Genomic DNA, 15888 nt, shown 5'->3' on the forward strand with positions numbered 1-15888 from the left:
AGTGTGGAATATATGAAAAAAAGAAAAGCAAAGATGTGGTCTCTGCTGTATGAGAAGTTCAGGTTCTTTGAGAAAGCCACGAAGCTGAAAGGTTACGGAGCTTATTAGAGCTGAGCAGTGTCAGAAACAGTCCCAGCAGTGTTGCTGGTTGGGTCCATTGCCATGTGATGGTAGATAAAGTTGTCCTTTTTATTCAGAAGAGGTGAAGAGATTTATTAGAGAGGAGACGCTTGAGGTCAGCTTGGGAGGAGCTGGCCTGTGCTGATCGGGGTTTCGGGGGGGCAGGGGCAATGTCAGTGAGGTTACGCAGGCGGCCCTGCCATCTGGCAGGCACTGTGCACAGGACCTTCCTAGCATTAACTCGTGCAATCCATAGAATGTCCTATGAGATACAGACTTTTAGTCTCTCCATTTCAGAGACTCTTAAGAGTCTCAGAGTTGTTCTAAGTGAGCAGTAAGGAAGGCAGAGGCAAGAACAGAGGGACAGGTAAGACTGGCTTGGGGAACAGTGCTCAGACCTCTGGATAGGAAAAGGTATTTCGAATGGAAGAGTAAAAGTTAAACAAAATCTAAAAATTTAAAAGCCAGTTTAAGGCTATAATGCAAGGGCCCGGCATTTTTGGCTAAAGAGCTTGAATTCCTATCGTCAGTTGGGAACCTTTATTTAAATTTTATTTTCTTAAAGATTTTATTTATTTATTTGATAGAGAGAGACCGTGAGAGAGAGAACACAAGCAGGGGGAGTGGAAGAGGGAGAAGCAGGCTTTCCAGCAGAGCAGGGAGCCCAATGTGGGGCTTGAATAGGGGCTGGTGGTGAGTGACTGAAGTTCTCAGGGGACATTACCAAGAGGAGGCCAGAGCTTTGTAATAAAGCAACAGGAATCACTGAGCATGGCTTTATGACAGATGGAGAGACCCTGGTCCGGTGGACTTCTCTTTGTTTTACGGTGAGGACGGGAGAGCCAGGCAGGGAGAGGAGAAGGAATCACAAGGAAGGAGAAAAATAGTTGGGCTGGGATTGCGTTAAAGCAGAGAAAGAGCAGCGGAGGGTCAAAGTAGAGAGAGCAGGCTGGGTTGAAGGGACTGGTAATGAGTGCCTGGGGAGAGGGGGTTTAGCAGAAGGTGAAGCGTCATGGTGCCGTGAGGAATGGAGCTGGCTTTGGGAGGGAGAACAAGACCTCGCACAGGAAGCAGAGCGGGGATATGCAGGCGTGTGGGGCTGCTGACCACACAGAGGGACTGAACGATAGAAAACCATGGCCAAGGACACAGATCTTTGAGAAAGGTGAAGGGGGGTCTGGAGGATAGGTGTAAGGCAGGACTGCATACCTAATTCTGGTTCAAACTTAAAGTATGGTTTTCAGGGATCTGGAAATAATCCGAGAGTACACAGAAGATCGAAATAGTCTTGAGAGGCAAATTGAAATACTCCAGTAAGTTCTCATATAAAATGCTTATTACATTTACATTTTCCTAATGTTTTGTGAATGAGACATGTGGTCCATGTCACACGAGTGGTCATATTCTCAAGACTGGGTTTGCAGGTCCATGTGGATTTCTTCTCGCTGTGGTGCATTCAGCACTTGGCCTTCCCCTGCTTTTAATCCTAAATAAACTATTCAAATCCAGGGACTAGAGTATAATTCTCTCTAAGTCCTCGAAAGTCAGGTGAGATGTTGTTACACCTCCGTAAAGACTCAGGGCTCAGACCTCAGCGGCTGTCTCTGCAGCTCAGCACACCGGGAGGCTGTCAGGAATCTCCTGTTAGCTCACGTCAGAGCACCAGACACCCACAATCATTCTTGCCCAACATATTGTTCTTGGTGAGACGGCGATTTTTCTTAGGTTGTTGTTTTTTTTTTTTTTTAACCCTACTGGAAATATTACACCTGCTTATCAACTTCACACCCAAGTTACCATAATCCCAGCCTCTGAGGGCCTTCCCCACAAGACCTCCCCCTCCTCTACCTCAGCGCTCTCTTCTACCCATGTAAGTTCTGGTTTGTCTCCCCAGATGAAGGAGGATCAGACTTGGCAAGTTTGTTTTCCCCATTTTGAGTGATTGTTAAGTCTCACCTGTAGCAGTTACAGAGTTGACATGTTATAGTAATCCTGCTCATTCATTTATTCATTCGTCCAGCAGACTTTATTCAACACTTTTTATAGGTCAGGTATGCCAGGAACTGAGCATAGAATGGCAAGTAAAAAAAAAAAGAAAAAAGTCTCTCTGTCTCTTTATGGGGCCCATTTAGGGGAAGAAGATGGAAACTGATGGCTTATTATAGACATAAACATTAAAATGCCAAAGAAGTGGTGGGGGGAAAGGGATGTGCCTACTGAGGGCATATAGTGCAGAACTTTCTCCTAACCAGGAAGTTCCAGGAAGTGTTCTGGTGGAGCTGAGATCTGAAGGATGGACCAGCCTTAAGTAGAGACAGATTGGCCATTCTCAGGGGGAGGCTCTGTTATTGTCCTCAGTTTATAGAAGACATTGCCGCCGCTCTGACAGGTCAGATGACTCCCATCAATGATATGGAAGGTACATGCCTGCATGGGATTTGAACCCAGAGTCAACATCAGAACATTTCATCGGTACCTGACAGTGCCTGGTGGGCAGCATCACGCCATAAGGAAGACATGGGAGTAGCCGGGAGAAAGAAGTGTGACATAACACATTGCATCTACGCCTGGCTGGGACATGTGCACAGGGACAGAGAGTGGCACATAGGGCCACCTGGGTCTAGGCATTTAGGAAACAGAGACCTTCAAGAAACCTATTTACACTGTGAAGCTACCTGAGGGAACAGTGGATTCCAACAGCATAGCTAATTCCTGAAATGCCTTGAGACCTTTAAAAGAGAGGTAATACATCAATTAAGTTGTAGTTCTAGTAGTGAATTATGATCTCAGTTCATGAGGTTTGAAGAGGAGTGGTAGAAAGTTGCAAGAGGTGGTAAGTAACTCAGTGTTCTGAACTTCGCAGCCTGTGAAGAAGGTGGCTTTTACCCCAACTTCCCTTATCTGTTTGTTTGTCTATTTGCTGTGTAGAACAGCTCACCGGAAGTTACATGACAGTAATGATGGCCTTAGGAGTGCCCTTGAAAGCAGTTACAGCAAGTTCAACAGATCTTGGGTATGTAGTAGAATTTTGTAATACATTCTATTCTTATAGTAGAGTGTTTTGATGAAGATCATGTATTTTCTTAAAGGGGGAACTTACAAAAATGTGAAACTATTCCATTTAAATAGAGGAGGCAACATTTTCCCAAATTAAAGGATATGCTATCCTTCTGCCGAGATAAATGCCTAGATGTTCACCAACTGTCTGTTAGCTGTTCCAGGAAACCAGAGAAAGATGTGTAAGGTGTGACCTGGGTCTTGGAAGAGTTTATAGTGTAGTAGGGAGTTCAGATGTGCACAGATCGTAATGATAGAAGAAAAATGGGAAATCTTATCGAAGTAGGAGAAAATACTTCCCATTTCAGAGGAGGGAGAAGGTGCGTCTGGCTGAGGAGTGTGTTTAGACACACTGAGTATTCTTTAGGTCATGAGATGATCAGAGTGGGGGCCTTGGATTTAAAACCCTGCTGCAGAAACAAGCTATGCCTGTCTTGGAATTTTGAGGAAATTTTCCTGACTACATGTGTCAGAAATCCTCTTCTCCCACTTTTGCGGGTCAGCTTCAAGTTTAGGGTTCCTTCACCTTAGCTTTAGGCCTTAGCCTTTAGCTTAGTCACTGAGCCAAATTATGGTTTGAGAAGAGATAAATCCAAAGACGTTGGTATTCAGAGTCCTAGACAATGCAGGCAACCAGGATGCCCTTTATGGCTCATGCAGTGGGATTTGGATCTAAGACACAATGCAGAGAGAGTACTGCAGGAGTTATCTTGGTGTTTGTGCTCACATTTACTCATGTAGGGTACCAAACTTTTAATTACATTAGAAGTTAATTAGTGTGATATATATATATGTGCATATGTATTATGTGTTTATGGAATAACAAAATGTTGCTTATATATTTTATGTATTTCAGCGCATAAGTAATATATCACCAGGGAATACAATTTCTAGGAGCAGTCCCAAATTTAATGGTCATTCTCTTCATCCTCTGGGCTATGACAGCTATGGTAACACCTACTTACTTTTCATTTGAATTCTGGATCAGAGTGAAAAGGAAAGTAAATTTCCTTAGAGGGGAATTAAAACAGTAGAATCTACTTTGGGCACTAATTTCTATTTTCTGCTATCTTATTTAAAATTTCTGAAACCTGTAAAGATTCAAAGTAAAAAAGTTTCAGAGAGGGCAAAGTGATTTCCTTAAGACCTTGTTATGACTTGATTTTATGTATGCTTCCCCTGACCTCGTTCTCTCATTGCATCTTGTTCCTCAGAAGTGAACTCTGAAAACTCTTAGAGGGAAGCAAGCAGAACTATAGTGTTGGATATTGCCATATACGTGGGATAGGATGTTGAGACTCTTGGCATGATCTGCAAATGTTTAATAGCTCAGCATAATACTATGTAAGCTGTGTTCGAGGAAACCTTCAAAACAAATAGAAACATGACTAGCAGACGTTTGTGAGCTGTTGTATTGAAAGAGTCAGAGAGATTTAACAGAAGTGAGAATTTAGCTCTATTTTGAATCAAAAGAAGTGATATATTGGTCCTATGTAACCCGAGATCTGGCGACAAGGACTGAAAGATTACCTGTGTGTACTTGTGTGTATAAATATATATGTCCATTGTTATTACTTAAAAAGTTAAATTTGGTGGCTATCAAACCTTGAAAGTAGAAGTTAAGGCATAAGCTTTGGGCTTCTAGCTCTCCATTTCCAATGGAACTTTTTTTTTAAAGATTTTATTTATTTATTTGACAGAGGGAGATCACAAGCAGGCAGAGAAGCAGGCAGAGAGAGAGGAGGAAGCAGGCTCCCTGCTGAGCAGAGAGCCTGATGCGGGGCTTGATCCCAGGACCCTGGGATCATGACCTGAGCCAAAAGCAGAGGCCTTAACCCACTGAGCCACCCAGGTGCCCCTCCAATGCAACTTTGCAATTCATATTCATTCCCTTTGCATTTGAGATCTTTTGTTCTAAAGAATAAAAATGTATTGAGAGTTAAGATGGCAGAGCAGTAGGGGGACCCTATGCTTGCCTTGTCCCTCAAACACAGCTAGATAAATATCAGATCTTCCAAATACTCAAGAATAGGTCTGAATACTGAGAGAACAAAATGCAGAACTAGAGGGAGAAAACATTGTAGTAGGTAGGAGGTGCAGAGGAATGGTTCTGCAGATTTTTCCATCAAAACCTGGCAGGTCAGTGGAGAGTGGCGTGATATATTCAACATGCTGGGAAAAATACGCAGCCAAGAATACGTTATCCAGCAAGGCTAGCATTCAAAGTAGAAGGAGAGATAAAAAGTTTTCCAGACAAACAAAAACCAAAGGAGTTCCTGACCACAAAATCAGCCCTGCAAGAAATACTAAGGGGGGCCTTCTCTGTGGGACAGAAAGACCAAAAGCAACAAAGACTAGAAAGGAACAGAGAATCTCCAGAAGCAGTGACTTTACAGGAATACAATGGCACTAAATTCTTATCTATCAATAATAACTCTGACTGTAAATGAATGAAATGCTCCAGTCAAAAGATATAGGGTATCAAAAGGGATAAAAAAACAAGACCCATCTATATGCTCCTTCCAAGGAACACATTTTAGACCTAAAGTCTCCTCCAGAGTGAAAATGAGGGGATGGAGAACCATCTCTCATGCTAATGGACATCTAAAGAAAGCTGGAGTAGCCATACTTATATCAGATATGATAAATATTAAACCAAAGACTATAACAAGAGATGAAGAAGGGTACTCTATCATAATTAAGGGGTCTATCCAACAAGAAGATCCAACAATTGTAAATATTTATGCCCCCAACTTGGGAGCACCCAAATATATGAATCAATTAATAACAAACATAAAGAAACTTATTGATAATAATACTGTAACAGTAGGGGATGCCAAAACAATCCTCCTGCAGCAATGGGCAGATCATCTAAGCAGAAAATCAACATGGAACCAGTGGTTTTGAATGACACACTGGACCAGCTGGACTTAACAGATATACTCAGAACAGTTCATCATAAAGCAGGATAATATATATTCTTTTCAAGTGCCAATGGAACATTCTCCAGAATAGATCACATACTGGGTCACAAATCAGGCCTCAACAAGTACAAAAGGATTGAGATCCTACCATTCATATTTTCAGACCACCATGCTATATCAACTTGAAGTCAACCACAAGAAAAAACCTGGAAAGATCACGAAGATCAGGAAATTAAAGAAGAAATTTAAAAATGCATGGAAGCGACTGAAAATGAAAACATGGTAGTCTAAAACCTTTGAGATGAAGCAAAAGCAGTCATAAGAGGGAAGTAAATAGCAATACAGACCTACCTCAAGAAGCAAGAAATGTTCCAAATACACAATCCAATCTTACTCCTAAAGAAGCTAGAAAGGGAACAGTAAATAAAGCCTAAATCCAAAAGAAAAGGGGAAATAATAAAGATGAGAGCAGAAATAAACAATACAAAACAAACAAAAAACAAGAGATCAATGAAACTAATAGCTAGTTCTTTGAAAGAATTAATAAAATTGATAAACTCCTATCCAGACTTGTCAAAAAAAAAAAAAAAGGAGAAAGGATGAATTGAATCATGAAAGAAAGAGGAGAGATCACAACTAATACCACAGAAATAGAAATAATTATAAGACAATATTGTGTATTATATATTACATGCCAACAAATTGGGCAATCTCGAAGAAATGGATAATAAATTCCTAGAAACATACAAACTACCAAAACTAAAGCAGGAAGAAATAGAAAATTTGAACAGGCCCATAACCAGGAAAGAAATTGAACCAGTAATTAAAAACCTCCCAACAAACAAAAGCCCAGGGCCAGATGGCTTCCCAGGGAAAGGGTTTTGCCAGATCTTTAAAGAAGAGTTAATACCTATACTTCTCAAACTGTTCCATAAAATAGAAATTGAAGAAAAACTCCAAATTAATTCTACAAGACCAGTATTACCTTGATCCCCAAACCAGACAAAGACCCCCCCCCCAAAGAGAAGAATTACAGGCCAATCAATATCCCTGATGAACGCAGATGTAAAAATTATCAACAAGATACTAGCAAATTGAATACAACAGTACAGTAAAACAGTTTTTCACCATGATCAAGTGGGATTTATTCCTGGGCTGCAGAGGTGGTTCAATATTCACAAATCAATCAGTTGATAAAAAGAAAGAATTATAGGATCCCCTCAATAGATGCCAAAAAAGCATTTGATAAAATACAGCATATATTCTTGATAAAAACCCTCAACAAAGTAGGGATAGATGGAACATACCTCAACATCATAAACGTCATGTATGAAAGACCCGCAGCTAATATCATCTTCAAAGGGGAAAAACTGAGAGCTTTCCCTCTATGGTCAGGTATAAGACAGGGATGTCTGCTTTCTCAGTTGTTATTTAACATAGTACTGGAAGTCCTGGCCTCAGCAGTCAGACAACAAAAAGAAAAAGCACCCAAATCAACAAGTAAGAAGTAAACTTTCACATTTGCAGATGACACGATACTTTAACCAAAAAAATTTCTAGAACCAGTAACATGAATTCAGCAAAGTCACAGGATATAAAATCAATGTACAGAAATCTGTTGCATTTCTATACACCAATAATGAAGCAGCAGAAAGAGAAGTCAAGGGAGAGATCCCATTTACAATTGTACCAAAACCGTAAGATACCTATGAATAAACCTAACCAAAGAGATAAAAGATCTGTACTCTGAACACTATAGAACACTTATGAAATATAAACCTAATCAAAGAGGTAAAAGATCTGTACTCTGAGCACTATAGAACACTTATGAAATATATCGAAGAAGGCACAAAGAAATGGAAAAACATTCCATGCTCATGGATTGGAAGAAAAAATATTGTTAAAATGTCTATGCTTACCCAAAGCTATCTACACATTCAGTACAATCCCTATCAAAATACCACCAGCATTTTTCACAGAACTAGAACAAACAGCCGTAAAATTTGTATGCAAAGAGAAAACACCTCAAATAGTCTAAAGTCTTGAAAAAGAAAAGCAAAGGGGTGCCTGGGTGGCTCAGTCAGTTAACTGTCTGCCTCGGCTCAGGTCATGATCCCGGGATCCTGGGATTGAGCCCTGGGTTGGGCTTCCTGCTCAGGGGAGAGTCCACATGCCCCCCTCCCTTTGCCCCTCCCCCACCATGCTCACATGATCTTTCTCACTTTTGTGCACTGTCTTTCAAATAAATAAACAAAATCTTAAAAAAAAAAAGAAGAAGAAGAAAAGGAAAACCAAAGCTGAAGGCATCACAATTCTGGACTTCAAGTTCTATTACAAAGTTGTCATCGTCAAGACAGTATGGTACTGGCACAAAAGCAGACACATAGATCAATGGAAAAGAATAGGAAATCCAGAAACAGACCCACAGCTATGTGGTCAACTAATCTTTGACAAAGCAGGAAAGAATATCCAATGGAAAAAAGTCTCTTCAACCAATGGTGTTGGGAAAACTGAACAGCCACACGCCGAAGAATGAAACTGGACCATTTCCTTACACCACAAACAAAAATAGACTCAAAATGGATGAAAGACTTGAATGTGAGATAGGAAACCATCAAAATCCTAGAGGAGAACACAGGCAGAAACCTTTTAAGCCTTAGCCATAGCAGCTTCTAACTAGACACATCTTCAGAGGCAAGAGAAACAAAAGTAAAAATGAAGTATTGGGACTTCATCAAGATAAAAAGCTTCTACACAGCAAAGGAAACAGTCAACATAACTAAAAGGCAACTGACATAATGGGAGAAGATATTTGCAAATGACATATCTGATAAGGGATTAGTATCCAAAACCTATAAGGACCTTAATCAAACTCAACACCCCAAAAGAAATAATCCAGTTAAGAAATGGGCAGAAGTCATGAATAGACATTTTTCCAAAGAAGACATGCAAAATGGCTAACAGACACATGAAAAGTTGCTCAAGATCATTTATTATCAGGGAATTACAAATCAAAACCATGATGAGATACCTTACACCTGTCAGAATGGCTGAAACTAACAACACAGGAAACAAATGTTGCTGAGGATGTGGAGAAAGAGGAACCGTCTTACACTGTTGCTGGGAATGCAAACTGGTACAGCCACTGTGGAAAACAGTATGGAGGTTCCTCAAAAAGTCAAAAAAGAATTACCCTGTGACCCAGCAATTACATTACTAGGTATTTACCCAAAGGATACAAAAATAATGATTTGAAGGGGTACATGCTCCCCAATGTTTATGGCAGCATTATCAATAATAGCCAAATTATAGAAAGAGCCCAAATGTCTGTCAACTGATGAATGGAAAAAGAAGAGGCGGTATATATCTACAATGAAATATTGGCCATCAGAAGGAATGGAATCTTGACATTTGCTGCAATGGTGATGGAACTAGAGTGTATTGTGCTAAGCAAAATAACTCAGAAAGACAAATACCTATGATTTTACTCATATGTGGAATTTAAGAAACAAAACAGAAGAACATAGGGGAAGAAAAACGATCAAAAGAGAGAGGAAAGCAAATCATAAAAGACTCTTAACTGCAGAGAGCAAACTGAGGGTTGTTGGAGGGAAAACAGTGGGGGATGAGCTAAATGGATGATAGGTGTTAAGGAGGGCACTTGCTGTAAATAGCACTGGGTATTACATGTAAGTCATGAATCACAAATTCTACTCCTGAAACCAATTTTACCATATATGTTAACTAACTAGAATTTAAATAAAAACTTGTAATCAATAAAAAAATAAAGAATAATGTTCTTTTTTTTAAAATATATTTTTTAAGATTTTATTTATTTGACAGAGATCACAAGTAGGCAGAGAGGCAGACAGAGAGAGAGAGGGAGGGAAGCAGGCTCCCCGCTGAGCAGAGAGCCCGATGCGGGGCTCAATCCCAGGACCCTGAGATCATGACCTGAGCCGAAGGCAGTGGCTTAACCCACTGAGCCACCCAGGCACCCCAAGAATAATGTTCTTAACTATCCTGGCAAAAGCAAAATGGTCAGGAAGGTTTATTACCAGGGCTTATTGGTGATCACTTTGAGGAAAATGCTATACAGGTATCAGATGTTTTTATTGTCAGTGATTTGTGAAATAACAAATGTTGATGGTTTGTAGACATGCAGGCAGCTCAGTTGTTCTGTTATTGAGAAAAAGACATTACTTTTAAAAAACTATGTGGGTGGGGCGCCTGGGTGGCTCAGTGGGTTAAAGCCTCTGCCTTCGGCTCAGGTCATGATCCCAGGGTCCTGGGATCGAGCCCCGCATCGGGCTCTCTGCTCAGCAGGGAGCCTGCTTCCTCCCCTCTCTCTCTCTGCCTGCCTCTCTGCCTACTTGTGATCTATGTCTGTCAAATAAAGAAATAAAATCTTTATTAAAAAAAAAAAAAAAAAAAAAAAAAAAACTATGTGGGTGCAGCGTGATTTTCCTGGACTGATATTTAAGACCAATTCTAAGCACATAGGGGAAAAGATACATTACGGAAAATTATTTCAGAAATTTTACCATGGTTCATTTTAGAAAAGATTACACACCATGAATAGGGCTCATTCGTACTGGATTAAGAACTCCTCAAGAGTAGGTTCTAAGGGACAAAGTCATCACACCCCAGTGGCTCAGAGGGACAGAAGTAGAGCACTCTTGTTCTCATCACCCTGAATAATAACCAGTGGGCCACCAGGGTCTGGACTGATGTCCTCTTTGGAAGGTCATTATTTTAATATCAGAAGTTTAATATCAGAAGTTTTTGATGCTAATATAAAAACTTAAAAACATGTTTTAAATTTAATTTTATTGCTTTTGTGACCTTACTGGATTTTAACTTGTATACTTGTTTTAGTTTTGTGTTTTTCTAAGATTTGTAACAAAAATATAGCTTGTTCTATATTTATACTGTTGGGTCTGTTATCAAAGGAAAGAGACTGAGACAAAGTGAAAGTTATACAAAGCCTTATTCTTCGCCAAGCATTAGAAGTTAGACTAACCGGCCAGGGCCGCCTCCGAAGAGAGCGACCGCGCCTTGGTCTTATAGGCTAGTTTTATAGGGCACAGCCGCAGACTTCTACATATGTGGCTTTGGCTGATTGGATGTCTCCTACCTGTGTGTTTTAGTAACGGTTACCCGGAACCGATACTAGTAACTGCTGAGGCATTTATTAAACAACAAAATGGCCTTGTTTTAGGTATGTGTTTTAGCAATGGTTACTCAGAACCGGTATCGGTAACTGCTGAGGCATTTATTAAACAACAAAATGGCTACCTAGGCAACATGGAGTCACTATGGCTAAGTAGGCCCAGGCAGGCCCTAGGGGTTTAACAGGTTTTAACGTGGAATGGGCCCCAACAGTACATACTTACTTATGAAAATATTTTTGGGCAGGTAAGAATAGTTTACTTTTTTTTTTTTTTTTAATTTTTTATTTATTTTCAGCGTAACAGTATTCATTGTTTTTTCACCACACCCAGTGCTCCATGCAATCTGTGCCCTCCCTAATACCCACCACCTGGTTCCCCCACCCTCCCACCCCGCCCCTTCAAAACCCTCAGGTTGTTTTTCAGAGTCCATAGTCTCTCATGGTTCACCTCCCCTTCCAATTTCCCTCAACTCCCTTCTCCTCTCCATCTACCCTTGTCCTCTATATTATTTGTTATGCTCCACCAATAAGTGAAACCATATGATACTTGACTTTCTCTGTTTGACTTATTTCACTCAGCATAATCTCTTCCAGTCCTGTCCATGTTGCTACAAAAGTTGGGTATTCGTCCTTTCTGATGGAGGCATAATACTCCATAGTGTATATGGACCACATCTTCCTTATCCATTCATCCGTTGAAGGGCATCTTGGTTCTTTCCACAGTTTGGCGACCGTGGCCATTGCTGCTATAAACATTGGGGTACAGATGGCCCTTCTTTTCACTACATCTGTATCTTTGGGGTAAATACCCAGCAGTGCAATTGCAGGGTCATAGGGAAGATCTATTTTTAATTTCCTGAGGAATCTCCACCCTGTTCTCCAAAGTGGCTGCACCAGTTTGCATTCCCACCAGCAGTGTAAGAGGGTTCCCCTTTCTCCACATCCTCTCCAACACACATTGTTTCCTGTCTTGCTAATTTTGTCCATTCTAACTGGTGTAAGGTGGTATCTCAATGTGGTTTTGATTTGAATCTCCCTGATGGCTAGTGATGATGAACATTTTTTCATGTGTCTGGTAGCCATTTGTATGTCTTCATTGGAGAAGTGTCTGTTCATATCTTCTGCCCATTTTTTAATATGATTATCTGTTTTGTGTGTGTTGAGTTTGAGGAGTTCTTTATAGATCCTGGATATCAACCTTTTATCTGTACTGTCATTTGCAAATATCTTCTCCCATTCCGTGGGTTGCCTCTTTGTTTTGATGACTGTTTCTTTTGCTGTGCAGAAGCTTTTTATCTTGATGAAGTCCCAGAAGTTCATCTTTGCCTTTGTTTCCTTCGCCTTTAGAGACATATCTTGAAAGAAGTTGCTGTGGCTGATATCAAAGAGGTTACTGCCTATGTTCTCCTCGAGGATTCTGATGGATTCCTGTCTCACGTTGAGGTCTTTTATCCATTTCGAGTTTATCTTTGTGTACGGTGTAAGAGAATGGTCAAGTTTCATTCTTCTTCATATAGCTGTCCAGTTTTCCCAGCACCATTTATTGTTTACTTTTTTAAAGGGTATGTTGACTTTGAGAAAATCTGATCTGTACCTATATTTTAAATTTGGAGTCTAGATATTCATGGAAGTGATTTCTCAGTTCTGTATTTCACTTCTTCCCTTCTTATTAAAAATCTGAATGTTTTTTAAAAAAGTTCTGATTAATAATGATATGAAGCTGAAGTAGTTTGTACTATATTATAATGAGAATGGTTTTCTAGGTTCCTTATAGTGTGGCTAAAAGTTTTAGAAGGATAATTTCATAAATGATGAAACAACAAAAAAATGTTTGTATGCACACAGACACTCAGAGCTTGCTAGTTAGCAATATGGTCTGACTATGCCCCCAGGAGAAAGACTTTGTAATTACGTAACATATTTAGGGAGGGTTTGGTGGTTCTTACTTTTTTAGTTAATTTTAAGCATTTGCTAATGGTACTAAAATAGTTTTTTTTAAAGATTTATTTATTTATTTTGGGGAGAGAGCACATGAGCGGGAGGGGAAGAGCGAGAGGGAGAGAGAGCTTCAAGCAGACTCAGCTGAGCACGGAGCCCACCATGGGACTCCATCTCACAACACTGAGATCATGACATGAGCCGAAACCAAGAGTCTGACACTTAACTGACTGAGCCATGCATGTGCCCCATTATTTCAGTATAAACAGGTTTTTGGGAAAATCAAATGGAAAAGCAAAAGTAAATAGGGAAATAATGCGGTTTCTTTTGATTCTTTTGTTGGATGTTAATTTCTCCCTCACTTACAAGATGTTAGAGAGTTTCACAAATGGAAACTTCCATAGAAGCCAGGGGTTCCTGCCTTTATCCGGGAGATCTCCCTGTGAAACTTCTTCTACAAGCGTCTTACTAGACTATATATCAACACCTAGTGGCAGAAAACTCCCTGTGTCATATTCTGGTACCACACCTTTCTAATTGCCTGTCGTTTTTACCATGTTGATTAGAAATATGACTCCTGGGGTGCCTGGGTGGCTCAGTGGGTTAAAGCCTCTGCCTTCAGCTCAGGTCATGATCCCAGGGTCCTAGGATCGAGCCCCGCATCGGGCTCTCTGCTCAGCAGGGAGTCTGCTTCCCTTCCTCTCTCTCTGCCTGCCTCTCAGCTTACTTGTGATCTCTCTCTCTCTGTCAAATAAATAAATAAAATCTTTGAAAAAAAAAAGAAATATGACTCCTAGAAAAGCTTATCAGTTGGCCCTTATTTTGTCTTGTGCAACCTAGGAGAATGTATTCTTCATCTTCATGTGTCAGCTTCTCTGAGGATTTGAAGAGGGACACCAGTAAGACTGAAGTTGAGCTCATGGCACAGTTTCTTGTGTCCGAGGATTTTGAGTCTCGCAGTCATCATGGTTACGTTTCCCATCTAGGTTGTCAGCATCCCTTTTAAAAAGTAGAGCTGTTATCCAGAAATGGACAAACTATTTGGAGTATGGTCTGACCACATTAGAGTAAAAAGGTTCACATCTCCTGCATACATTTTTCTTAACTTGAGATTGCATTTATGCTCTGGACACTGCAATTCCTTTCTTATTAGGAAATACAGAATGTGATTTTTAAAAATGGCTACATTTTTATTAAATATTAGACTTGAGTGTCTTTATCTTAATTGATTGTTGCATAGAATGAGCTGGTGTTGCTCTGAACATTTTGTTTCCCCTGATGCATAGTCATGGACTACATCATGATTCTTGGCAAAAGGGAGAGTTGTTGGTCTTCTTGAGTCCGTTGCTGTGTAGTCCTGAGCTTTGTGAACTCTCGGGTAGAGCTGTCTTCTCCTTTATCACCAGGTCATCCCGATCCTCCTACGTGGATGAGGACTGTGACTCGTTGGCCCTCTGTGACCCTGTGCAGAGGGTGAATTGTGAGGTGGACAGCCTTCCTGAGAGCTGCTTTGACAGCGGCTTGTCTACCCTGAGAGACTCCAACGAATATGACTCAGAGGTGGAATACAAGCACCAGAGGGCACTTCAGAGGTCACACGGCATGCAGGAGAGCTCTGGGGGTGATGCTTCAGACATAGATGTAAGCCCCAGAAAGCCCCAGGGCCATACCTTCGGTAGAAATCTATCACCCTGTTTGACTTGTATCTGTCATGGGAATACGACTTAAAGGTTATAAATATGAAATATAGTTAGTAGAATGTATTTTTCTTCATCAGGGTAGGGAGAAATTTTCACAGATGGCCATTTGGGGCTACTCTGTTCCATAACAGAACTGACTATAGATTCATCTACGTATTTTTCTTCTCTTTAATCCATAATATATATGTGTAATGAGAGACTTTGTTTTTTAATGGCTGACTAAAAAAAATAATAATAATAATAACAAAAATCAGGCTCCTGATATAAAGGATGAAGAGATGTTTGGTGCCAAAAGTGTGGCTGCCATCTTAGACTGGAAACCCCAGACTAGTTTCTTAGACTGGAAACTAGTGAGGGCAGCGTCGTCAGTTCTTCAAGAAAGCCCATCTCAGCTCTGTCACCACAGGTAGGTAGTTTCTGGGATATTTTATTCATGAACACTGTGAATTTTCGGTGCCTTATAACTTATTAGGAAGACAACTGGCACGACCTTTGTCACCCACTGTGGCTTTGTCCCCCTAGACAGACATGGTGGATGGCGACCATAAATCTTCCAGCTCACAGAAGGCTTACAAGATTGTGCTTGCTGGGGATGCTGCAGTGGGGAAGTCTAGTTTCCTCATGAGGCTCTGCAAGAATGAATTTTGAGGAAATACAAGTGCCACCCTGGGTATGGTTCCTTCTCCAGTTGGTAATGGGGAAATGACCTTCTTTTAGCTTGATTTTATTTTCCATAGAAAGTATATACACAGATCTCTCTGTATACATATATAATATATAGGGGTGTGTGTGTGTGTGTGTATCCTTATCTACAGAATGGTCTTCTGTTTTGGTGAAGGCCCAACTTTAGGAAAAGAAGACTGACAAAGGACAGAGGTATCCACTTAGCCAGTCAGAGCAGCCAGACCAAGCTTAGAGCCAGAGATGACAGATTCATTTATTCAGCAGACAGTTCCTGATTTCTCCTAGGAGCACG

The 15888-nt window shown here is 40.5% G+C and overlaps 1 pseudogene across 1 annotated transcript in view; it reads left to right on the top strand.

Annotated features, from left to right (window-relative positions):
• Positions 1-15888, top strand: part of LOC308353556 (ras and EF-hand domain-containing protein-like) — a 71924-nt pseudogene that overhangs the window by 39169 nt on the left and 16867 nt on the right. The window contains exons 7-12 of the transcript in view: positions 1365-1433; positions 3049-3133; positions 4034-4122; positions 14619-14853; positions 15167-15318; positions 15435-15582. The product of the transcript in view is annotated as a ras and EF-hand domain-containing protein-like (transcript). The remainder of the gene's footprint in view (positions 1-1364; positions 1434-3048; positions 3134-4033; positions 4123-14618; positions 14854-15166; positions 15319-15434; positions 15583-15888) is intronic.

This window comes from Martes martes, assembly GCF_963455335.1.
Source record: "Martes martes genome assembly, chromosome: 12".
Lineage (NCBI taxonomy): Eukaryota > Metazoa > Chordata > Mammalia > Carnivora > Mustelidae > Martes > Martes martes.